Here is a 27,613-nt window from a genome sequence, read left to right as displayed (position 1 = left end):
ATCTCCTTTAGGATAGACTGGTTGGATTTCCTTGCAGTCCAAGGGACTCTCAAGAGTCTTCTCCAACACCATGGTTCAAAAGCATCAATTCTTTGGCACTCAGCTTTCTTTATAGTCCAACTCTCACATCCATACATAATCACTGGAAAAGCCATAGCCTTGACTAGACGGACCTTTGATGGTAAACTAATGCTTTTTAATATACTGTCTAGGTTGCTCATAACTTTCCTTCCAAGGAGTAAGCGTCTTTCAATTTCATGGCTGCAATCACCATCTGCAGTGATTTTGGAGCCCCCCAAAATAAAGTCTGACACTGTTTCCACTGTTTCCCCATCTATTTCCCATGAAGTGACGGGACCAGATGCCATGATCTTAGTTTTCTGAATGTTGAGCTTTAAGCCAACTTTTTCTTTTTTTATTTTTTTAATATTTTTTAAATTTTATTTTATTTAACTTTACAATATTGTATTGGTTTTGCCATATATCAAAATGAGTCTGCCACAGGTATACATGTGTTCCCCATCCTGAACCCTCCTCCCTCCTCCCTCCCCATACCATCCCTCTGGGTCGTCCCAGTGCACCAGCCCCAAGCATCCAGTATCATGCATCGAACCTGGACTGGCGACTCGTTTCATATATGATATTATACATATTTCAATGCCATTCTCCCAAATCATCCCACCCTCACCCTCTCCCACAGAGTCCAAAAGGCTGTTCTATACATCAGTGTCTTTTTTGCTGTCTCATACACAGGGTTATTGTTACCATCTTTCTAATTCCATATATATGCATTAGTATACTGTATTGGTGTTTTTCTTTCTGGCTTACTTCACTCTGTATAATAGGCTCCAGTTTCATCCACCTCATTAGAACTGATTCAAATGTATTCTTTTTAATGCCTGAGTAATACTCCATTGTGTATATGTACCACAGCTTTTTTATCCATTCATCTGCTGATGGACATCTAGGTTGCTTCCATGTCCTGGCTATTATAAACAGTGCTGTGATGAACATCGGGGTACATGTGTCTCTTTCAATTCTGGTTTCCTCAGTGTGTATGCCCAGGAGTGGGATTGCTGGATCATAAGGCAGTTCTTTTTCACTCTCCTCTTTCACTTTCCTCAAGAGGCTCTTTAGTTCTTCTTCACTTTCTGCCATAAGGGTGATGTCATCTGCATATCTGAGGTTATTGATATTTCTCCCTGCATCAGGGTCTTTTCATGTGCTCAAGGAAACTTAAGATATCTGGGACTTTCATTGTGGAGTTACGAGGCCAGGTGTAGGTTATTGTGGTGATTGTTTTGGTTTTTAGTTACATGAGGTAACATTAACATAGCCATCCTCAAACAACACCCAGAAATTAACAATTAAATTAAAAAAAAAAACTTTGAGATAAAGTTATGATCTCTCTTGACACTCCAATGATCACACACTCCTGGTTCTTCTGTAATCAACCAGTACCAATTTGTCATGCATCTTTCCAGTTCTTTCCCCATGCTTTTACAATTAGACACACACATATAAAATACATATTATAAGCATCCATATTTTCATAAATATAAAATTCTCTTCACAAAATCTATGGAGTGTTGCTTTGTGTAAGTATTGTAACTTATACTGCAGTACACTCTCAGCATATTCTATAACATGTTGCTTTTTAATCAAACAATAATTTTGGAGATATTTTTGAATGCCCTTGTATCCTTAGCAGAAAACATAGATAGTTATTGCGATTTCTTTAATACACTGGATTTGATTTGATATTTATTTCTTTCTGTGTCATAGTGACATTGGTCCTTTGGTCTAAATTTTTTGTTGTGCTGTTTCTATATAGACTTCATATCGAAGAAAGATTAGCAATTTCCAGTATTCATTAGTCTTTTAGGCTAGGTTGTATAACAAGAAAATGATACCTAAGTGTTAGAATTTGCCAAAAAAATAAGCTGAGTGAGTCTGGCATAATTTTGAGGTAGATATCTGACCAGTGTTTCAATATCTTCTAAGGTTATTTCCCTATTAAAAAACATTGCGGAGGATTTAACAACATAAAATCACACACACACACACACACACACACACACACACATATGTTAGAGAAGTGAAATTTTCCAAAATTTCCAAGTTGATAGTTTAGTAGGGATAGAATTGTGTTATGTAATCTTTAAATATATCTTTATAAAGATAAATTATTAATTTTCTTACTCCTAATGCAAGTTATTTGTGACTAGTCTTCCAGTTTTCTTTTCTTCATATTTACAAAACATTGTCAAATTTACTAGTCTACTCAAACTTCAACTCTTTTGCATTATTTTGTTATTCTTTCTCCACCTTCTTAAGCTTAAGTTTTAGGATTTGTTTCTATATTAGTTTATTTTCAGCCTCTCTTGTTTCCTTAAAAATATGCTTTTTAGTCTATAAATTTTCTTCAGAGTACTGTTTTTGTATTTAGAGCTTTTGTTGCTGTTGTTCACTTCTAAATAGTTTATAGTTTTCATCTTTATTTCCTCTTTGAATCATAAATAGTTTCAAAGTGCTTTTAAATTTATGGGTCTAGGCTATCATTTTGTTGCTGACTTCTAGTGTTATTGCTTTAATAATCAGTATACGTATATCCAGCTCTCACAGTAAAATATATTCACTAAAATATATTCAGAAAAATATATTCAGTTCAATTTGATATATTTGTCAAATTGAAATAACTTATGTTGTTAATTATCTTTTGTCTACCCTCTCCAACAATTTTTTAAATAACTGTTAAAATTCTAAATAAAGTATGAATTTTTCCAGGTTTATTTGTAGTTCAATCAAGCTCACTTACATAGTTCACATCACATTGAGTCATTCAATTTATTCAGCAAATATCTGAGGACCTATGATATGCTAGATTCTCTTCTAGGTACTATATGGGATAGATAAATGAATAAACATAATAATTCCTGCTTCTTAATAGTGTATATTCCACTGGAAGTTCACAAATAATAATAAATAAAAGTCTTATTTTAGAAGGTGATATGTGCTATGGGGGTGGTGCACTTTTATTTATACTTAAAATATGTTGCAATTTCTTGAATATTTAATGATTTATTCCCATTTATTGTTTCATAATCTATTACTTTTGTCATGAACATGATTTCCCCCTTTATTTTTATGAGGATATCTAGTATAGTCATTTCAATTAAAAAAATGTTTTTTATCTGTTTCTTTGGGTATAAGCAGAAATCTGCTTCAAGTGTAGCAGACTAAAGTTTCTTCTGAAGCAGTATATTTGACAATGTATTTGATGAATCATAGTGACTGCAGCCATGAAATTAAAAGACGCTTACTCCTTGGAAGGAAAGTTATGACCACCCTAGATAGCATATTCAAAAGCAGAGACATTACTTTGCCAACAAAGGTCCGTCTAGTCAAGGCTATGGTTTTTCCAGTGGTCATATATGGATGTGAGAGTTGGACTGTGAAGAAGGCTAAGCGCTGAAGAATTGATGCTTTTGAACTGTGGTGTTGGATAAGACTCTTGAGAGTCCCTTGGACTGCAAGGAGATCCAACCAGTCCATTCCAAAGGAGATTGGCCCTGGGGTTTCTTTGGAATGATGCTAAAGCTGAAACTCCAGTACTTTGGCCACCTCATGAGAAGAGTTGACTCATTGGATAAGACGCTGATGCTGGGAGGGATTGGGGGCAGGAGGAGAAGGGGACGGCAGAGGATGAGATGGCTGGATGGCATCACCGAGTCGATGGACGTGATTTTGAGTGAACTCCGAGAGTTGGTGATGGACAGGGAGGCCTGGCGTGCTGCGATTCATGGGGTCGCAAAGAGTAGGACACGACTGAGCGACTAAACTGAACTGAATGGTTGTCAAGCCTACGATGACAAGTGCAGGGGGCGATTATTTGAAGGGAAGACCAAAACTGCTGATTTTGAATGAGTGGTCAAATAACTGTTTTTATTGGCTTGCTTCTGTAAACTTCAAGCTTATTTCTTCTAATGTCAGAATCATGTCATATTTCTAGGTATAAATTATCTCCTCTGGTAATCCACGGTGCAGTCCACTTTTATGCTTCACTCTGAGTTGGGTATCCCTCCCTCTTGATAACTACATTTGACTCCATTTTATATCTGGACATTTTGCTCTGGAGCCAAAATATTTTCTTCTGTAGCGATTACTCAGTTTCTCAAGATTATCAGTGGCCTTTTCTCTGGAGGTTTCTGGTCCCAATGAATGATGGCTTCTTAGGCAGAAAGTGTAACAACAGCAGCCCATAGAGGCACTGGTTTATGAAATTCTCAGCTTGTCTCTATATTCCATATATATATATGCTTATTTATATTTATGGTTCTCAGAAATCCCCAATAGCCTTACAATAACTGAAAGTTTCTCTTCTTAAGCACCAGATTTTTGGTTTTTTTAAAAAATATGTTTTATATCATCTTTGGGCTAGCAATGAGAATAGGTGCTTACTCTACTGTACTATTTTGAAACTATTTTTTTCTTTGCTCCTTTAAAACAATAATATACTTTCAAATGAAGATATAATATTGAAGTTGCAATATTCTCTTAGACTGAGAAACAACATACAATAAGAAAAAACAACATTAAAAAAAAAAAAAAAAAAACCCTGATAGCTCAGTTGGTAAAGAATCTGCCTGAAATGCAGGAGACCCTGTTTCAATTCCTGGGTCAGGAAGATCCACTGGAGAAGGGATAGGCTACCCACTCCAGTTTTCTGGCCTCGGGACTGTATAGTCCATGGGGTCCCAAAGAGTTGGACACAACTGAGCAACTTTCACTTTTTTTCACTTATTTTATATCATTGCCTTTGAAATTATTTTCTATCGAGGCAAGACTAATATCTGAATAAATAATTCATATACAACACATGAGTGTTATAATAGAGTTTTGCACAAAAATCAGTTATTAATAATAGTAACTACCATTTATTTTACATAGAAATTATACTGATATTATGAAAAAATCTTTTTAAAATATTTAATACTCATAACAAATATATAATGGAACTATTATCATCTCTACTGATAAAAAAAAAAATCAGAGAAGTTAAGTAATGCTCAGAGAAATAATGCTGCAGACTGAATATTTTTGTCTACCTCTAACTTCATATAGTGAAATATAATCCCCAATGTGATGATATTTTGTGGTGGAGTCTTTGGAAGGTGATAAGGTCATGAGGGTGGAGCCTTCATAAATAGCATTTCTGCCCTTATAAAAGAAAGACTTCACAAAGGTCCCTTACCTATCTAGCCATGTGAGGACACAGGAAAAAAATCAGCCATCTGTGAACCAGGAAATGGGCTCTTATCAAACACTGAATTTCCCAGCATCTTGATCTTAGACTTAGTTTTCATACTTGCTTATAAGCCACCCAGTCTGCAGTATTTTTTGTTATAACAGTAAAAACAGATAAGATATAGATATTAACTTGCCCAATTTCACAAGATCAATAGCAGAGTTTAGGTCTGTCTGAGTCTATAGCCATAATCCCCAAGCTATTGCAAAGAAAATTTCATTCATTAATTACCCATTTATGAAACATTTGTTTAGTTTCTAATATGTATCAAAAATAAGACTAGGCACTAGGAATATGAAGACAAATAAGATGTAGCTTATGTCCTTAAATGAGGGCAAAAGGAGGTACAGTAAAGGCCCCTTGAATTGGAGGTTGACAAATAGATAGAAGTTTCAGAGCAGAGGTGAACCTGAAACTATCTTAGAGCTATTTTACTATGTGAACTGGGGAAGAATAAGGGAGGAAAGGTTTCCTAGGTGGAAAAAGAAGAGAAGTATTAGAGAAGATAAAGTTTTTTCTCTTTCTTTAGATGGGGTGACTTGGTGTTAGGAGTCTGTCTGAGTTCTTTCAAGATATTATAAGAGAATGTTGTTGTTTAGGTGCCATGTCATGTTCGACACTTTTGCTACCCCATGGACTGTAGCCTGCCATGTTCCTCTGTCCATGGGATTCTCCAGGCAAGAAAACTGCAGTGGGTTGCCATGGCTTGTAAACAACAGAAATTTGTTTCTCATAGTTCTGAAAGTTGAAAAGTCCAAGATCAAGGTGTCAGTAGATTCGGTATCTGGACAGGGCTCATTTTCCAGATTCACCAATATCTTCTTGCTGTGTCCTCACATGGTAGAAAGGGCTAGGGAGCTCCTAGGGTACTAATTCCATTTATCAGGCACCCACTCTCATCACTTAGTCACCTCCTAAAGGCCCATAAACAGATATCATCCATCACATTGGGGATTAGGTTTCAATACGTAAATTTTAGAAACACAAATATTCATCCTATAGCAGAGACAGTGATAGTGGCAACAAGAGTTGAGGAGATAGTGAGGTTAAGTAAGTGATAATGGGGCTAGAGGCCAAACAAGTAGAAGCAAGGCCAAGGAAGCAGCCAGTAAAGTTGTAAGATCAGGTACATATGAGGGGACTGTGCAAATCACGAATGTATTGAGGATAAGGATAGCTAGACTTCTCACTATCCAGAAGGGGATGTAGAAAATTGGAAGGCTACAAAGGATTCTGAGTGGCTGAACTAAAATTGGAGAAACTGATGTTAATTCATGTTTAAAATATAGATATACACAAATAGAGATGAGTGTGCCTGTATTATATCAAACATCACACACATGCACATATATGCATGCACAGATCTTGTCTAGCCCTATCCACTGAGACTCCTAATAACAATAAGTACTTATAGCTTCAAGGACATGATTGCTCACATCCTGGTGTCTGAATACTATTCTTTACTAAAGGAAATCAGGAAACTGCTTCCAGCAGTGGTCAAGGAAACATAAAGGACAAAACTGGAACACCTTGTGTAAAAAGAAATGTTTAAAGAATGATGGGGACATATTGAAAAGACATGCAGGCCAGCCTGAAGGAACTACACTGGCCATTCTAGGGCAGCTTAATCAGTTGTGTCAGCCCCCTACAAGTTTGAGGCATGGAACAACCATTGGTATAGTCACCTTTATTTTGTTTATTGCAGCAAAACTGTAGTAGCTCCAGGATCCAGATTTGACCCCACAAAATTGCCAGAAACTTCGTCTTCCTCAACAGGTTCTCTAAGGTGCTAAAGTGCCACTTGTAACTGTGGACAATTTAATGTCTGAGAGATGAACTTTGACTACCAAGAAAAAATATGGGAAGGAGAACAGAAGAAATATTGCTCATCTGTCTTCTCCCAAAACAGGTGGTTTGAAACCACAGCTGGTTCATGAGGTCCACATGGCCAATACACTGTGTTTTTCTTGAGGCTGTGGCTATTCAGTACCTTACTATTTTATATTTGATCCCCCTAATTCCCTGTTATATCTCTTTTTTCCCTTCATTTCTATTGTCTTGGAATTGTACTCTGCCCTCCTCACATAAAGTTTTAGTCTATAAGCTTCATCACAGCCTTTGTTTTCTAGGGACTCAAAGCTAAGATGGGGCTTCCCAGATGGTGTTAGCAGTAAAGAACCGACCTGCCAGTGCAGGAGACATAAGAAAAGTGAGTTCAATCACTGGATTGGGAAGATCCCCTGGAGGAGGGTATGGCAACCTACTCAAGTATCCTTGCCTGGAGAATACCATGGACAGAGGAACCTGGTGGACTACCACCCATAGAATTGCACAAAATCAGACACTACTGAAGTGACATTGCACACATGTATGCAAAGCTTTAATAAGTAACTTAAAACTGGCAGTCAGTAAAGAAAGTAAGGGATTAGGCTATCTAAAGGTCCCAGGAAATAAGATTATTAGTTCCTGTTATTGAGAGATTATAATTTGACAGCTGCTGCTGCTGCTGCTAAGTCGCTTCAGTCATGTCCGACTCTGTGCGACCCCACAGACGGCAGCCCACCAGGCTCCCCCCGTCCCTGGGATTCTCCAGGCAAGAACACTGGAGTGGCTTGCCATTTCCTTCTCCAATGCAGGGAAGTGAAAAGTGAAAGTGAAGTTGCTCAGTCGTGTCCGACTTTACAGACCCCATGGGCTGCAGCCTACCAGGCTCCTCTGTCCATGGGAGTTTCCAGGCAAGAGTACTGGAGTAGGGTGCCATTGCCTTCTCCATAATTTGACAGGATATTTGCTAAATACTTATCTGCTTTAACTCATGTATCACTTATTATAACACTGAGAGGAAGACCCTATTTATTCTACCTTAATGGGTGAAAAAACAAGGTTCTGAGAAGCTGACCAAGGTCAGATACGTAGAAATAGTTCAAGTCAAGTAAGTTTCCACTCAACATCTACCTGACTCCAATGACCATATGCTGCCATTGTTCAATACTGCTTGAGAGAAAGGATGGAGAGAATACTGTTAGCCAGGCACTGGAATAACTAAGGAAAGAAAATTGCTTCCAGGACTGGAACAGGAAAAAAAAGTAGCAACATTAATTTTAAAAGAGGTTCTTGTCTTGAATATTTCAACACACCAAATCACCTTTATGGCACCAGGGTAATTTATAAACTATCCATATCTCTTCAAATTCTGTACTATGGGAGTCCTCGTGTTTTAAACCTTTCCTGTCTCTTCCTTTTGGTCTGCAACCATTTTCCTACTAACTACTTAAGTGTCAGGCATGTCAGGATATTTTCACATCAACATGTGCTTAGGCAAGATGTCTCAGCCAGGACAGAAGAAACATCCCAGTGAGTAACACCTGGGGAAATTCCTATGCATCTTTTAAGGTCTAACTATACTTCTTTCTGGTCATAGCAAACACCCTCTTCCAACAACACAAGAGAAGACTCTACACATGGACATCACCAGATGGTCAACACTGAAATCAGATTGATTACATTTTTTGCAGCCAAAGATGGAGAAGCTCTATACAGTCAACAAAAACAAGACAAGGAGCTGACTGTGGCTCAGATCATGAACTCCTTATTGCCAAATTCAGACTTAAATTGAAGAAAGTAGGGAAAACCACTAGAACATTCAGGTATGACCTAAATCAAATCCCTTAGGATTATACAGTAGAAGTGAGAAATAAATTTAAGGTCCTAGATCTGATAGATAGACTGCCTGATGAACTATGGACTGAGGTTCGTACATTGTACAGGAGACAGGTATCAAGACCATCCCCAAGAAAAGAAATGCAAGAAAGCAAAATGGCTGTCTGGAGAGGCCTTACAAATAGCTGTGAAAAGAAGAGAAGTGAAGAGCAAAGGAGAAAAGGAAAGATATAAGCATCTGATTGCAGGGTTCCAAAGAATAGCAAGAAGAGATAAGAAAGCCGTCCTCAGCAATCAATGCAAAGAGATAGAGGAAAACAACAGAATGGAAAAGACTAGAGATCTCTTCAAGAAAATTAGAGATACCAAGGGAATATTTCATGCAAAGATGGGCTCGATAAAGGACAGAAATGGTATGGACCTAACAGAAGCAGAAGATATTAAGAAGAGGTGGCAAGAATGCACAGAAGTGTACAAAAAAGATCTTCACGACCCAGATAATCACGATGGTGTGATCACTCACCTAGAGCCAGACATCCTGGAATGTGAAGTCAAGTGGGCCTTATAAAGCTAGTATAGGTGATGGAATTCCAGTTGAGCTATTTCAAATCCTGAAAGATGATGGTGTGAAAGTTTTGCACTCAATATGCCAGCAAATTTGGAAAACTCAGCAGTGGCCACAGGACTGGAAAAGGTCAGTTTTTATTCCAATCCCAAAGAAAGGCAATGCCAAAGAATGCTCAAACTACCACACAATTGTACTCATCTCACACGCTAGTGAAGTAATGCTCAAAATTCTCCAAGCCAGGCTTCAGCAATATGTGAACCGTGAACTTCTATTTGTTCAAGCTGGTTTTAGAAAAGGCAGAGGAACAAGAGATCAAATTGCCAACATTTGCTGGATCATGGAAAAAGCAAGAGAGTTCCAGAAAAACATCTATTTCTGCATTATTGACTATGCCAAAGGCTTTGACTGTGTGGATCACAATAAACTGAGGAAAATTCTGAAAGAGATGGGAATACCAGATCACCTGACCTGCCTCTTGAGAAAACAATATGCAGGTCAGGAAGCAATAGTGAGAACTGGCCATGGAACAACAGACTGGTTCCAAATAGGAAAAGGAGTACATCAAGGCTGTATATTGTCACCCTGCTTATTTAAATTATATGCAGAGTACATCATGAGAAATGCTGGGCTGGAAGAAGCAAAAGCTGGAATCAAGATTGCTGGGAGAAATATCAATAACCTCAGATATGCAGATGACAGCACCCTTATGGCAGAAAGTGGAGGGGAACTAAAAAGCCACTTGATGAAAGTGAAAGAGGAGAGTGAAAAAGTTGGTTTAAAGCTCAACATTCAGAATACTAAGATCATGGCATCTGGTCCCATCACTTCATGGGAAACAGATGGAGAAATAGTGGAAACAGAGTCAGACTTTATTTTTTGGGACTCCAAAATCAACTGCAGATGGTGATTGCAGCTATGAAATTAAAAGACGCTTACTCCTTGGAAGAAAAGTTATGACCAACCTAGATAGCATATTCAAAAGCAGAGACATTACTTTGCCAACAAAGGTCCATCTAGTCAAGGCTATGGTTTTTCCTGTGGTCATGTATGGATGTGAGAGTTGGACTGTGAAGAAAGCTGAGTGCTGAAGAATTGATGCTTTTGAACTATGGTGTTGGAGAAGACTCCTGAGAGTCCCTTGGACTGCAAGGAGATCCAACCAGTCCATTCGGAAGGAGATCCGCCCTGAGATTTCTTTGGAAGGAATGATGCTAAAGCTGAAGCTCCAGTATTTTGGCCACCTCATGCAAAGAGTTGACTCATTGGAAAAGGCTCTGATGCCGGGAGGGATTGGGGGCAGGAGGAGAAGGGGACAACAGAGGATGAGGTGGCTGGATGGCATCACTGTCTAGATTGATGTGAGTCTGAGTGAACTCCGGGAGTTGGTGATGGACAGGGAGGCCTGGCGTGCTACGATTCATGGGGTTGAAAGAGTTGGACACAACTGAGCAACTGAACTGAACTGAACTGATACCTCTTTCATCTCTTTCAGAATCTTCCACAGTTTATTGTGATCCACGCAGTCAAAGGTGTTGGCATACTCAGTAAAGCAGAAACAGATGTTTTTCTGGAACTCTCTTCCTTTTTCCATGATCCAGCAGATGTTGGCAACTTGATCTCTGGTTCCTCTGCCTTTTCTAAAACCAGCTTGAACATCTGGAAGTTCACAGTACACGTATTGATGAAGCCTGGCTTGGAGAATTTTGAGCATCACTTTACTAGTGTGTGAGATGAGTGCAATTGTGTGGTAGTTTGAGCATAATTTGGCATTGCATTTCTTTGGGATTGGAGTGAAAACTGACCTTTTCCAGTCCTGTGGCCACTGCTGAGTTTTCCAAATTTGCTGCCATATTGACTGCAGTACTTTCAGAGCATCATCTTTCAGGTTTTGAAATATCTCAACTGGAATTCCATCACCTCCACTAGCTTTGTTCATTGTGATGCTTTCTAAGGCCCACTGGACTTCACATTCCATGATGTCTGGCTCTTTTTAGAAAAGGCCAAGGAACCAGAGATCAAATTGCTAATATCCTCTGGATCATCAAAAAATCACGAGAATTCAAGGAAAACATCTATTTCTGCTTTGTTGACTACGCCAAAGCCTTTGACTGTGTGTATTACAATAAACTGTGGAAAATTCTTCAAGAAATGGGAATACCAGACCACCCGACCTGCCTCTTGATAAACCTGTATGCAGGACAGAACGCAACAGTTAGAACTGGACATGGAACAATAGACTGGTTCCAAAAAGGAAAAGGAGTACATCAAGGCTGTATATTGTCACTCTGCTTATTTAACTTACATGCAGAGTACATCATGAGAAACACTGGGCTGGAAGAAGCACAAGCTGGAATCAAGATTGCCAGGAGAAATAACACTGACCTCAGATATGCAGATAATACCACCCTTATGGCAGAAAGTTAACATGACCTAAAAAGCTTCTTGATGAAAGTGAAAGAGGAGGGTGAAAATGTTGGCTTAAAGCTCAACACTCAGAAAACTAAGATCATGGCATCTGGTCCCATCACTTCATGGGAAATAGATGGAGAAAGTGTCAGACTTTATTTTTTGGGGGCTCCAAAATCACTGCAGATGGTGATTGGAGCCATGAATTAAAGGACACTTACTCCTTGGAAGGAAAGTTATGACCAACCTAGATAGCATATTAAAAAGCAGAGACAATACTTTGCCAACAAAGGTCCATCTTTTCAAAGTTATGGTTTTTCCAGTGGTCATGTATAGATGTGAGCATTGGACTGTGAAGAAAGCTAAGCACTGAAGAATCGATGCTTTTGAACTGTGGTATTGGAGAAGACTCTTGAGAGTACCATGGACTGCAAGGAGGTCCAACCAGTCCATTCTAAAGGAGATCAGTCCTGGGTGTTCATTGGAAGGACTGAAATTCCAGTACATTGTCTCCTTCATGTGAAAGGTTGACTCACTGGAAAAGACTCTTATGCTGGAAGGGATTGGGGGCAGAAGGAGAAGGGGACACAGAGGATGAGATGGCTGGATGGCATCACGGACACAATGGACATGAGTTTGAGTGAACTCCAGGAATTGGTGATGGACCGGGAGGCCTGGCATGCTGAAATTCATGGGGTCGCAAAGAGTTGGACATGACTGAGTGATAGAACTGAATTGATGCGTCTTTCATAAAGATTGACCTGAGTTTGTAACTCTAGTCACTTGCTCCTTTCTTTGCAGTTCTATAGGCCAAAATCCACTGGATCATAGAAAAAGCTAGAGAATTCCAGAAAACAAAACAAAGCAAAAACATCTATTTCTGCTTCATTGACTATGTTAAAGCTGTTGATTCTGTGGATCACAAAAAACTGTAGAGAATTTTTAAATGGATGGGAATACCACAGCACCTTACCTGCTTCCTGAGAAACCTGTATTCAGGTCAAGAAGCAACAGTTAGAACGAAACATGGAACAACAGACTACTTCAATATTGTGAACGGATATGTCAAGGCTGTATATTGTCACCCTGCTTATTTAATTTTTATGCAGAGTACATCATGTGAAGTGCCAGGCTGGATGAAGCACAAGTTCGAATCAAAATTGCCAGAGAATGCACATATGCACATGGCACCAGCCTTATGACAGAAAGTGAAGAGGAACTAAAGAGCTTATTGATGAACATGAAAGAGGACAGTGAAAAAACTGGCTTAAGACTCACATTCAACAAAGGAAGATCATGCCATCAGGTCCCATCACTTCATGGCAAACAAATGGGGAAACAATGGGAACAGTGAAAGACTTTATTTTCTTGGGCTTCAAAATCATTGTAGATGGTTACTGCAGTCATGAAATTAAAAGATGCTTTCCCCTTGGAAGAAGCTCCTTGATAACATATTGAAAAGCAGAACCATTACTTTGCCAACAAATGTCCATATAGTCCAAGCTATGGTTTTTCCAGTAGTCATGTATGGATGTGAAAGTTGGACGTAAAGAAGGCTGAGCGCTGAAGAACTGATGCTTTTGAAGTGTGGTTTTGGAGAAGACTCTTGAGAGTCCCCTGGACAGCAAGGAGATCAAACCAGTCAATCCTAAAGCTAATCAGTCCTGATAATTCATTAGAAGGACTGACGCTAAAGCTGAAGCTCCAATACTTTGGCCACCTGATGTGCAGAGCTGACTCATTACAAAAGACCCTGATGTTGGGAAAGATTGAAGGCAGGATAAGAAGGGGACAACAGAAGACGAGATGGTTGGATGGCATCACTGACACAATGGACATGAATTTCAGCAAGCTCTGGGTGATGGTGAAGGACAGGGAAGGCTGGCATGCTACAATCCATGGGGTCGCAAAGAGTTGGACATGACTGAGAGACTGAACAACAACAGGCCTTAGGGATACTTACATCAATCATGTATTTTACTATAATTATTTACTCATTTGTCTCTTCCCATGATATTTTATCCATAACTTTGCATTTCAAGTGTCTGTATACATAGTGATGACAAACATTCATAACTCATTTATGTGTTAGGCAAAGTTCTAAGCATTTGTTACATTTAACCTTGACATGACCCTATGCAGACCCAATGAGGTAAGTAACTTGCCTAGAGTCACACACATTTTAAATAGTAAACCTATGATTTGAACTCAAATGGTATGGTTCCATGATACAAATTCTTAAGCATTATGCTTTTTCTCAAGACTAAAGGTCAAGAATGGTTGTGGAATATATAAAGAAAGAAGGAAGTTAATTAAAAATTAGTATATAAAAGTATATGGTCCTATCAGTAAACCATATAAGCAATTATAGATTCTCATAGTTATAGTGACCTATACTACAGGAAGTCACAGAATGACATATTACTGGTGTGACTTTGGAATAATTTAAATAGTTGTCTTATAATTATAGGAAATTTGTGCTGAATATTTTGTTTACCTCTCAAGAACCATTCTTCACCCTTTTCTTCCTTGAGTCTTACCTGTGTAGGGTGGGATAAAAGACTGACCCACATGGACCCAAGACAGATAGGCTCCTATACCCCTCGACTTTCTGTGTGTATAATAAGTGGTCAGACCACTAGCATGAGAAAGGATGAGAAGGTTGGGCAATAGGGGTATTTTCTCTCATCTTCTCTGCCTGATCACCATGGGATAACTCTTCCTGTACTGAAAACCACACTTTCGTCATGCTGCCCTCTCCCCACAGTGATCCTCAATGTTATGATTATCATTCTGAAAGGTGATAATAACTCCTCATTGTCATTAGCCATGGAAACTGTATAACCTCTTGGTTTTAAGCTCAACCCACACATAGCCAGTGAGAAAGTGTCATTTGTTACCTGCACTGTCCCTGATTTATAGAATACAGCTTACATTGAAATCTCAATGCCACACAAAAATAATTTAGTTTGCATCATACTGATTTTTGATTTTATTATCTTATGACACTTTGTTTTTTAGAATATAAAGTGGGATTGAGATTTCTATAACAAGTATCTCCTCCACTGGGAGTCAGCTAAACACTCTGCATAATTCACAAATAAGTTTGGAAGGAAGGAACAGAATAAGTATCCATTCCCAGAATAAGAGGTAGGCACTTGGTGGCTCAGAGGTTAAAGCATCTGCCTCCAATGTGGCAGACTGGGTTTTGATCCCTGGGTTGGGAAGACCTCCTGGAGAAGGAAATGGCAACCCCCTCCAGTATTCTTGCCTGGATAATCCCATGGATGGAGGAGCCTGGGGGGCTACAGTCCATGGGGTGGCAAAGAATCAGACACGACTGAGCGACTTCTCTTTCACTTTCACCCGTGGAATAGCACCTGATTTTGCTCTTTTTCTTCCCCACTGTGGAGGGAAAGGAATCAGAAGCTGCAGAAGAAGGGTTGAAATAAATGAGGATGAGAGGTCAGATGAAATATAAGCAGAGCACTTGGGAAGGTGCTCCTGTAGCGCGCTGAGAACAAAATAGATAACACAGGTTTAAATGACAGTGATTGAAATTTGTAGAGCAGGAATCTTTCAATATCTTGTTTTAGTAATAAGAGACTTTGATCCTTGATGCCTAAAGCAACAAACTCTAATTTTAAATTCAACCAGATTTCCAGCCAAAAACTAACATCTGGCCTTAAACTGACATGGAAATTCTCATTGATGAATTTCTGACCTAACAATAGTTGACACTGTAATTCAAATATTTCACAGAGGAACTGTGTAGGTTAAAAGAAAGCGATCTGTAAAACTTGCAGTTTTGCTGATCCTTAATGTGAAGAACCCTCTTGGGAATCTCATTACCTTAGCAACGGGTTTACAAAGGTCATGAAATACAGAATCATGCAGCTGAAAAAGACCTTGTGAGTTAAACTCTGTTTCACCCTCAAGGATCTCAGACAAATGAGACCAAAATTTAAACAGATTTTGAGAAGGAAAGCTATAGCTCCCACACAAAGTAATGAAGGACATATTTGCAATAATAAATGTGTAAGGTGTCTTATCACAATGGTGAAAAAACTGACATTGAAAAGCTTCAGATTAGATGTGATCATTTAATAAAAAAAATTCAGAATGCTGCTCTAAGAAAAGACACCTGAAGTTTAGCATTTGCATAGGTCTGGTGTAGAAGAACATCTTTCTGCCAGTAAGTAATTAAATAATACATTATTTTGATATCAGTTCAGTTCAGTTCAGTCACTTAGGCATGTCCAACTCTGTGACCCCATGAATCGCAGCATTTCAAGCCTCCCTGTCCATCACAAACTCGTGGAATTCACTCAAACTCACGTCCATCGAGTCAGTGATACCATCCAGCCATCTTATCCGCTGTCATCCCCTTCTCCTCCTGCCCCCCCAGCATCAGGGCCTTTTCCAGTGAGTCAACCCTTCACATGTGGTGGCCAAAGTACTGGAGTTTCAGCTTTAGCATCATTCCTTCCAAAGAACACCCAGGGATGATCTCCTTTAGAATGGACTGGTTGGATCTCCTTTAGAATGGACTGGTTGGATCTCCTTGCAGTCCAAGGGACTCACAAGAGTCTTCTCCAACACCACAGTTTAAAAGCATCAATTCTTCGGCGCTCAGCTTTCTTCACAGTCCAACTCTCACATCCATACATGACCACTGGAAAAACCATAGCCTTGACTAGACGGACCTTTGTTGGCAAAGTAATGTCTCTGCTTTTGAATGTGGTATCTAGGTTGGTCATAACTTTCCTTCCAAGGAGTAAGCGTCTTTTAATTTCATGGCTGCAATCACCATCTGCTGTGATTTTGGAGCCCCAAAAAATAAAGTCTGACATTGTTTCCACTCTTTCTCCATCTATTTCCCATGAAGTGATGGGACCAGATGCCATGATATTAGTTTTCTGAATGTTGAGCTTTAAACCAACTTTTTCACTCTCCTCTTTCACTTTCATCAAGAGGCTTTTTAGTTCCTCTTCACCTTCTGCCATAAGGATGGTGTCATCTGCATATCTGAGGTTATTGATATTTCTCCTGGAAATCTTGATTCCAGCTTGTGCTTCTTAGAGCAAATACAGGTACTGATTCAAAACACAAAATTACTCAATTCTTAATCATATTTCACCTTAAAAATTATTGAACACCTTAATATGTTTAATAGAATTAGAAACTCTGTGATATAAAAACAGAAGAATTGATGCTTTTGAACTGTGGTGTTGGAGAAGTTTCTTGAGAGTCCATTGGACTGCTAGGAGATCCAACCAGTCCATCCTAAAGGAAATCAGTCCTGGATGTTCATTGGAAGGACAGATGTTGAAGTGGAAACTCCAATATTTTGGCCACCTCATGCAAAGAGCTGACTCCTTTGAAAAGACTCTGATGTTGGGAAAGATTGAAGGCAGGAGGAGAAGGGGCCAACAGAGGATGAGATGGTCAGATGGCATCACTGACTCAACGGACATGAGTCTGGGTAAACTGGAGTTGGTGATGGACAGGGAGGTCTGGCGTGCTGTGGTTCATGGCGTCGCAGAGAGTCGGACATGACTGAGTGACTGTAGAGAACTGAACTGATTAAAAAAACAATGTGTCTTTCTTTGATTTTAAATATGATGCTATTTGACATTTCATTAATTTGGAGATATTTTTATGGTTGTATTGATGATCTCTGATTGTTTCCAAGGCAAACCATTCAACATCAGAGTAATCCAAGTCTGTGCCCCAACAACAATGCCAAAGGAGCTGAAGTTGAATGGTTCTATGAAGACCTACAAGACCTTCTAGAACTAACAGCAAAAAAAGATGTCCTTTTCATCATAGGGGAAAGGAATGCTAAAGTTGAAAGTCAAGAGACACCTGGACTGAAACAGGCAAGTTTGGCCTTGGAATACAAAATGAAGCAGGGCAAAGCCTAACAGAGTTTTCCCAAGAGAACACACTAGTCATAGCCAACACTTTTCCAACAACACAAGAGATGTCTCTATACATGAACATCACCAGATGGTCAATACCTAAATCAAACTGATTATAATCTTTTCAGTAAAAGATGGAGAAGCTCTTTACAGTCAGCAAAAACAAGACCAGGAGCTGACTGTGTCTCAAATCATGAATTCCTTATTGCCAAATTCAGACTTAGATTGAAGAAAGTAGGGAAAACCACTAGGCCATTCAGGTGTGACCTTATGATTATACAAAAGATGTGACAAACAGATTCAAGGGATTGATCTGATAGACAGCCTGAAGAGATATGAATGGGGGTTTGTGATATGTACAGGAGGTGATGATCACCATGCCCTATAACAAGAAATGCAAAAAGGCAAAACGGCTGTCTGAGGAGGCCTCACAAATAGCTGAGAAAAGAAGTGAAGTGAAAGGCAAAGGAGGAAAAGAAAGATATACCCATCTGAATGCAGAGTTCCAAAGAATATCAAGGAGAAATAAGAAAGTCTTCCTAAGTGAACAATGCAAATAAATAGAGGAAAAAAATAGAATGGGAAAGACTAGAGATATCTTTCAAATCCTAAAAGATGATGCTGTGAAAGTTCTGTACTCAATATGTCAGCATATTTGGAAAACTCAGCGGTAGCCACAGGACTAGAAAAGGTCAATTTTCATTCCAATCCCAAAAAAAGGAAATGCCAAAGAATGTTCAAACTACCACACAACTGCACTCATCTCAACACTAGTAAAATAATGCTCAAAATTCTCCAAGCCAGGCTTCAACAATATGTCAATCGTGAACTTCCAGATGTTCAAGCTGGATTTAGAAAAGTCAGAGGAACCAGAGATCAAATTGCCAGTATCTGCTGGATCATGGAAAAAGGAAGAGAGTTCCAGAAAAACATCTATTTCTGCTTTATTGACTATGCCAAAGACTTTGACTGTGTGGATTGCAATAAACTGTGGAAAATTCTTCAAGAGATGGGAATACCAGACCACCTAACCTGCCTCTTGAGAAACCTGTATGCAGGTCAGGAAGCAACAGTTAGAACTGGACATGGAACAACAGACTGGTTCCAAATAGGAAAAGGAGTGCATCAAGGCTGTATATTGTCACCCTGTTTATTTAACTTATATGCAGAGTACATCATGAGAAATGCTGGGCTGGATGAAGCACAAGCTGGAATCAAGATTGATGGGAGAAATATCAGTAACCTTAGATATGCAGATGATACCACCCTTAGGGCAGAAAGTGAAGAAGAACTAAAGAACCTCTTCATGAAAGTGAAAGAGAAGGGTGAAGAAGTTGGCTTAAATATGGTTTCATCACTTCATAGCAAATAGATGGGGAAACAGTGGAAACAGTGTCAGACTTTATTTTTCTGGGCTCCAAAATCACTGCAGATGGTGACTGCAGCCATGAAATTAAAAGACGCTTACTCCTTGGAAGGAAAGTTATGACAAATCTAGACAGCATATTTAAAAGCAGAGCCATTACTTTGCCAAGAAAGGTCTATCTAGTCAAGGCTATGGTTTTTCCAGTAGTCATGTATGGATGAGAGAGCTGGACCATAAAGAAGGCTGAGCACTGAAGAACTGATGCTTTTGAACTGTGGTGTTGGAGAAGACTTGAGAGTCCCTTGGAGTGCAAGGAAATCAAATCAGTCAATCCTAAAGGAAATCAGTCCTGATTATGCATTAGAAGGACTGATGCTGAAGCCGAAGCTGAAGCTCCAATAATTTGGCCACCTGATATGAGGAGGTGACTCATTACAAAAGACACTGATGCTGAGAAAGATCTGATGCAGGAGTAGAAGGGGACAACAGAGGATGAGATTGTTGGATGGCATCACTGACTCAATGGACTTGAGTTTGAGCAAGCTCTAGGAGATGGTGAAGGACAGGGAAGATTGGCATGCTGCAGTCCATGGGGTCACAAAATGTTGGACATGACTGAGCAACTGAACAGCAACAGTTGATGCATATATGGCAAACCATTTATAAGTTGTCATCTCTATGCCCAGGTCTCCAATTTGGAGGATAATTGAGGGGTATAGTTAATGTTACGTATACAATAATTTTCCAAGCCCTCACAGTTACCATGGTATGAATGCATTCCTTCAAAATTCAAAGATGACATTAGGTGGGGACTTTCAGAAGTGGTTAGGTCATGAAGTCAGAACCCTCATATACAGGATTAGTGCTCTTAGGAGAGAAACCCCAGAGTGACCACTTTCCCCTCTACTATGTGAGGAGGACACAACAAGGCCCCAGTTATGAACCAGGAAAAAAATTCTCAGATTGACCACACTGGTGCCTTGATTTTGGACTTTCAGCTTCCAGGACTGAGAAATAAATTTCTGCTGTTAATAAATCATGCCATCTCTGATGTCTGTGGTATTTTGTTGTAGCAAGTCATCCCTACTTCCCAAGACAAGAAAACTAAGACAGTAGGTACAGAACCTATAAACTCAGATTATGATATTTTACTCCTACACTCTTTATTCATCAGATTTTTTTTTTCTGGCCATGGGCTTCCTGGGGTTCTGTGTTAAGACTCTACTTAACAATTATAACTCTACCATCTTTCTCTCTTTCAGATGAACTTGTTGGAATATAAGACAGTGAGACTAAGATTTTTCAAAAATGACCAAATATTCTCTTTTAATTAAAGAGAAATAAATAAAATTTTAAAAACTTAAATGAAAGAAATAAAATACATTTTTAAAAAATTAAAAATAATATAATACAATAGAACAACTTCAAACCCAGAAAGAACATTAATAATGCTTAATTCAATAATTCACTAGTATAAACTTTTGATTGTACAAAACAATTTAATGAGACTAGGTAGAAATCAATTAAAGCAAACAAACAAAAAATAATTTTTGATGTTTCTGATGATAATAAAGAAACTTACTTCAGGGAATCTAAGGCTAGTCTTACTAACTTAATATAAGCAATTCATTTCAGTTCAATTTTAAACTAAGGCTCCACCGTGTACTAAGAACTGTGCTAGGAACTAGGGCCACAAAAAGGTGTATATCATTTCCTTGCCCTAAAAAAAAAAAAAAAAAGTATATAAGAACTGCCAAATAAGTGAATTCAGTACACACACACACACACACACACATATGTGTATGTATACATATACAAATTCCTTGACACATGTTTTTAAGAAAAAAAAAATGAACTATGCTCTGGTCAGCACCTATTCAAGAAAATGTAAAACATACATATTTTAAAACTCCAAGATAATCTGAGAATTGAAGTGCATTTCCTATATATATTGATTTATTTATTTTTTTCCCTCCTGAACAGGCATTTAATAGACTTATTTCAGTTGGAAGCAGTAGTCGGAGAACAAGTTACAGGGAGGGACAGACCGAAAAGAAAACAAAACCCAAACCAAAAATCCCACACAACTTAAAGTGCTTCAGGCTGCAAACGAAAACATGAGGACGAGGGGAGGCCACCTAGCTCTCTCCCCTGACCTGAGACAGGAGGGTCGTGTCATTGTCAGGTCCCTTTACCGTCACCACGCTCTCATCTCAGCACTGCGGGTAGGAGGGAGGGAGGGAATGTCAGAGGTGGGGAAAACAACATAAGAGGAACAAGGAAAACACTTTGTAAACTTAGAACCAGGGTGCAAGGCGAGGGGCAAGGCTGCTCCTGGAGCCCCTGCCCTGGCTAAGGGGTGGGGCCAGCCCCCTCCAGGAAGTCCGGGAAATACTGTTGGCTTCACGCTGCAGCCATCCCCGGCCATTTCACAGCTTCTTCCCTCGTCCCTCATCAGTAGACACAGACAGGCGGCCCTGAGGGGAGCCCCCTCACTCTCGGTGGGAGGCTCCCCGGGGAGGCAGAGCCTGGATGGAGCACCCGCGCTGGGGGCTGTCCATTTCCGGGAGTGTGAGAGGGAGGCGGCCGGATGGTCTACTTGACCGGCTCCACCACCAGGACCTTGCACTCGCGTTTGGCGATCTTGTCCAGAGAGAGCACAGCCTTGTCCAGGGGCAGGTAGAGGGGGCGGCCGACGGGGGAGGCCACGGGAGGAGTGATGGCCTGGCGCTCCATCACACTGCCCGACCTCATAAGGTGGCTGCGGGAGGGCTCTTGGTATATATTATAAATATACATTAAATATATATATAATGCATCTATTATAATATATATATATAAATATAGATTTCCTATATATTTAAAGATAAACTGTAAAGTGACAAGTAAACCCTTCTTCCTGAATTCCTTGTGGTATTAGCCTTAAATTTTGACCTATGTTTATACTTGAGGATCCTTCAAAAGACCTCCTTAGTATCTGCCTTAAATTTGTAACTAAGCACAGGACCTGTGACAAAAAGACAATGAGGAAGGCTGATTGAGATTAGGAAACTCAGGGACAGACTCAAGGGCATTTTTATTGTAAACATCTCAAATGTAACCCAGCTAAGTACAGGTGGTGTCATTATCAATTTTGTCAGTTGCAGCGACCTCACGCATTCATACATTCATTCTTTCATTTGTATATTCAATCCTCCATTAGTATGTTCATTCAAGCAAAATGTCTTAAAACTATATTATACTTTAAATCCTGGGAATGCTGGGAATGACAATCTAGTAACTTCCTACCAGGAAAAGACTATGCATGCCTGTTAAGTCACTTTTATGATACATAATTTAGTTTTAGAATAAGATATATGCAAAACATGAGAAGAAAATGAATAATTCTGTTTAGGAGAATTATTGAATTCTTCTAAATTTTGAAATTGAAAGTCAAAATGATCCTATAAACTGAAACATGAAGTAAACTTGGGCAGATATTAGGGGATATGTGTGATTTAGGTTGGGGTATAGGGTATATGGCATTAAAGTTGGGGACATTTCAAGTAGAGTAAAGATTGGAGAAAGGATAACAGTGTGAAATATCACATTTGGAAAAATTCAAGTAACTCACCATGGCTGGCGTTAGGGTACAAGAAGGGTAAGATAAGAGATGAAGATGGGGAGATATGGAGTGCCCTGTGTGAAGGTCTTCACACTGTGAAGGGCCTCTGATTTTATGCTAAGCAGAGATAAACCATTGATAAGTATTTTGATGATGGATACCCCAAAAATACTCCACCGACAGCAAACACAGTAATGTCTTGTGAAATAATCTAAATATGCTGTAGAGTCAATTAAAGAGACGTGACCTTACTCCTTGAGGGATTTAAAGTGTAATACTGGAGCACAAAAATGGAAGTACCAGGAAGCATTCCTTTTTAATAAGAAGACTCAGTAGAGCATTGTTCACTTCAACTTCACTTAACCTGTCTATTCCTTAAATATTTTTTTTTTGAAGTACGTTCATTAAAAGACCAAAGTGAAATATAGATTTTTGTCTAAATCTCTGTAGCTACCTGGTTAAAAGAGTTTGCAAGCAGTGACAGATCAATATTTTTTGAACTTTAATAATAGCAATCAAAGTAAATGGATCTTTCTTTTGAAAGTATCATAACTGCTAGGAGCCTAAGAACAGTATTCAAAATCTAAACATTCTTGCTCTTACTGTATCTACCATATGGTCAAAGGACTTACTTGGAGGTTTATCTATAAAGCAAGTAAGAAGAATCAACCACTCTTATTATAAAAGACGACACTGAGAAAATCCAGAGTACAACAAATGAGCAGAATATGTCTTTTGTTTTTTAAAAATAACAATATTGATATAGTATTAGCCCTTTATGGGATTAAGTCATGGGACTATCCACATAAGCTCTCTCAGTCAGAAAACAGGTATTGAGCATCCATATGTGCTCAACTAGGGTGGTCCCAGATGAACTGGTCTGAGTGTTTGCTCAAATGATAAACATAACATTTACTCAGACACTTTGGAGCACTGATGACAGATATGAAAACAACAAATAAAACATAATATTAGATCTCTGAAGCCAATTTCTTCATATAATTTGAGTCTCTGAGGCTACTGTGATAATCACTTCTCCATTATCTTTCTCTATCTTTCAAGTTTTAGGGGTTCTAGTTTCTGGAGAGGACCCTATACTCATCATATATATTTTAGTTTGAACGTGAATTATCATGTTACTTGCAAGTTATCTGCATCTTAACTCATCTCAAGTAGTTAGATGAATGCCTATAATTTTTAAAGATTATTAAAAAGTCAGGTGTTTAGCTTTATTCATTAACAGCTTAGTATGCACAAGCCATAATATTTAGGGCTGTAAAAGTTTATAAAATTGAATTAAGTGTAGATTTTGTGAATAAGGACAGAAAATTTACTAAGTATATAATACGGATACAAATATTTAATGTAAGGCAATATGTGAAAATTCTGCTTCTATTTATTCAAGGTGTTTTATATTTAGAAACTAATAGCATATTCAAAAGCAGAGACATTACTTTGCCAACACAGGTCTGTCTAGTCAAGGCTATGGTTTTTCCTGTGGTCATGCATGGATGTGAGTTGGACTGTGAAGAAGGCTGAGCACCAAAGAATTGATGCTTTTGAACTGTGGTGTTGGAGAAGACTCTTGAGAGTCCCTTGGACTGCAAGGAGATCCAAACTGTCCATTTTGAAGATCAGCCCTGGGATTTCTTTGGAAGGAATGATGCTAAAGCTGAAACTCCAGTACTTTGGCCACCTCATGCAAAGAGTTGACTCACTGGAAAAGACTATGATGCTGGGAGGGATTGGGGGCAGGGGGAGAAGGGGATGACAGAGGATGAGATGGCTGCATGGCATCACTGACTCGATGGATGTGAGTCTGAGTGAACTCCGGGAGTTGGTGACGGACAGGGAGGCCTGGCGTGCCACGATTCATGGGGTCGCAAAGAGTCAGACACGACTGAGAGACTGAACTGAACTGAACTGAAGGAGTGGAAAGATTATTTTCAGGTGGGAGTGGGTGAGTATAGGGATGATCACAGAAGACTGTTTCAAAGATGTTGAATTTTATATGATACCTAATGAATGAAAAGGACATTTATAAATGGAAATTAGCAAATACATTACAGAAGGATAGGAGGGTATATTAAGGTTTGAACAAAGAAAAACTTTACAAGATATGAGTGAAAAAGTAGCTTACAGCCAGACAGTGCACAGCTTTTTATATCTGTTAAGAGTAGAATTGATAGTGTGAGAATGGAGATGAATAAAGATTTTTGGAGTAGAAGTAACAGCTAAGAGTAACCTGAAGTCCATGAAAAGAGAAAATACAAGTGAAAAACCTGGAGCTAGATACTGGAATAATTCGAGCAATGCAAAGACTATTTGAGTTGTGACCAAAACATAGGTGAAAAATATCAGTAAAAGACATATGATAAGCCATGGAACTTATTTGAAGTGGGGAGTACAGAAAGAAGATAACAAGTTGTAAATGAAGATAAGAAATATTTTCCAAATATTAAGATTAAGAGGGATTGTGGAATAAAAAGGAGGCTTAATCCCCAAAATAGTTTATGATATACTTTGAACGCATGCATGCTAAGTCACTTCCGTCGTGTCTGACTCTTTGCAACCCTATGTACTGTAGTCCACCAGGCTCCTCTGTCCATGGAATTCTCCAGGCAATAGTACTGAAGTGGGTTGTCGTGTACTCCTCCAGGGGATCTTCCTGACCCAGGGATCAAGCCCACATCTGTTGCCTCTTCCTGTACTGGCAGGAAGGTGCCTTACCACTGGTGCCCCCTGGAAAGCCTGTGATATTCTTTGTTGTGGTGGTTGTTTAGTTGCTCAGTCACGTCTCATTCTTTCAGACCCCATGGACGGCAGCATGCCAGGCTTCCCTGTCCTTCACCATGTCCCAGAGCTTGCTCAAACTCATGTTCTTTGAGTCAGTGATGCCATCCAACCATCTCGTTCTCTGTTGTGCCCCCCTGCCTTTATATTTCCCAGCATCAGGGTCTTTTCTAATGAGCTGGCTCTTCGAATCAGGAGGCCAAAGTATTGGAGCTTCAGTTTTAACATCAGTACTTCTAATGAATATTCACGATTAATTTCCTTTAGGATTGACTGATTTGATCTCCTTGCAGTCCAAGGAGTCTCAAGAATCTTCTCCAACACCACACTTCAAAAGCATCAGTTCTTCAGTGCTCAGCCTTCTACATGGTCCAAATCTCACATCCATATGTAACTACTGTAAAAACCATAACTTTGACTGTATAAACCTTTGTTGGCAAAGAAATGTCTCTGCTTTCTAATATGCTGTCTTAGTTTGTCATAGCTTTTCTTCCAAGGAGGAAGGATCTTTTAATTTCATGGCTGCAGTTACCAACTGCAGTGAGTTTGGAGCCCAAGTAAAGAAAGTCTGTCACTGTTTCCATTGTTTCTCCATTTCTTTGCTATGAAGTAATGGGACCAGATACCATGATCTTCATTTTTTTGAATGTTGAGTTTTAAGGCAGCTTTTTCACTCTCTTCTTTCAGCTTCATCAAGAGGCTCTTTAGTTCTTCTTCACTTTCTGCCATAAGGGTGGTGTCATCTGCATATTTGAGATTACTTGATTCCAGCAATCTTGATTCCAGCTTGTGCTTCATCCAGGCTGGCATTTCCCATGATGCACACTGCATACAAGTTAAATAAGCAGGGTGACAATATACAGCCTTGATGTACTCCTTTCCCAATTTGGAACAAGTCTGCTGTTTCATATCTGGTTCTAACTTTTGCTTCTTGACCTGGATACAAGTTTCTCAGGAGGCAGGTAAGGTGGTCTGGTATTCCTATATCTTGAAAAAATTTCCACAGTTTGTTGTGATCCATACAGTCAAAGGCTTTAGTGTAGTCAATGAAGCAGAAGCAGATGTTTTTTCTGGAATTCTCTTTCTTCTTCTATGATCCAACAGATGTTGGCAATTTGATCTCTGGTTACTCTGCCTTTTCTAAATCCCACTTGAACATCTGGAAGTTCTCAGTTCCTGTAATTTTGAAGCTTAGCTTGGGGAATTTTGAGCATTACTTTAGAGAATGTTAAATTAATTTAGGTAGTACTGGCTTCCCTAATGGCTCAGACAGTAAAGAACCTGCCTGCAATGTGGGAGACCTGTGTTCGATACCTGGGTAGGGAGGATCTCCTGGAGAAGGGAAGGGCAGCCCACTCCACTATTATTGCCTGGAGAATTCCATGGACAGAGGAGCCTGGCAAACACAGGTCATGGATCACGAAGAATTGGATGCAACTAACCTTTTACAAATGAACTTTTCAATCCTTTAATGTATTAATCTCCATTGTGAAAGTTTTTAAGGGGTATATAGTATATGGATGTGAGTTATTATTTTCTTTTAATCCAAAAGGTTGAACACACATGGAAAATGGCCAGACTATATATGGCCATAGAATCTAATCCACATAAGAAGTCCAGGAAGTCAGACTACAATTTCAGCAGCAATCAGTCAAGTCTTAGATTCAGTCAGAGACAGTCAAATTTTCTAATTTCTATTCTCACCTCCAACTCAGAATCAATCAGAGAGAGCCCAAAATGCTGCTCAGAAGAAATCAGATAAGATGTTCTGCTTCAAGCTAGCACAACAGTAGGTTTCCCATGTCAATAATTTCCCTCAGAGTATATGTGGAAGCCTAGCTTGCTTCCTTTTTTCCTTCTTTCCTTCCTCCCTCCCTCCTTCCCATCCTCTTCCCTTCCCTACAGTTCCTCTCATCCTTTCCTCTCTCTCTCTCTTTCTCTTTCACTCTCACTGTAAAGGTTTCCCACTCTGATTGCCTTAGAG

General features: G+C 39.2%; 1 protein-coding gene across 7 annotated transcripts in view; it reads right to left on the bottom strand.

Moving 5' to 3' along the window:
- CSMD3 (CUB and Sushi multiple domains 3) overlaps nucleotides 1–27,613 on the bottom strand; it is a 1,461,887-nt gene that overhangs the window by 514,207 nt on the left and 920,067 nt on the right. The window lies entirely within an intron of this gene.

This window comes from Bos indicus, chromosome 14, assembly GCF_029378745.1.
Source record: "Bos indicus isolate NIAB-ARS_2022 breed Sahiwal x Tharparkar chromosome 14, NIAB-ARS_B.indTharparkar_mat_pri_1.0, whole genome shotgun sequence".
NCBI classification, from domain to species: Eukaryota; Metazoa; Chordata; class Mammalia; order Artiodactyla; family Bovidae; genus Bos; species Bos indicus.
This window is presented reverse-complemented; position numbering and strand designations above follow the sequence as displayed.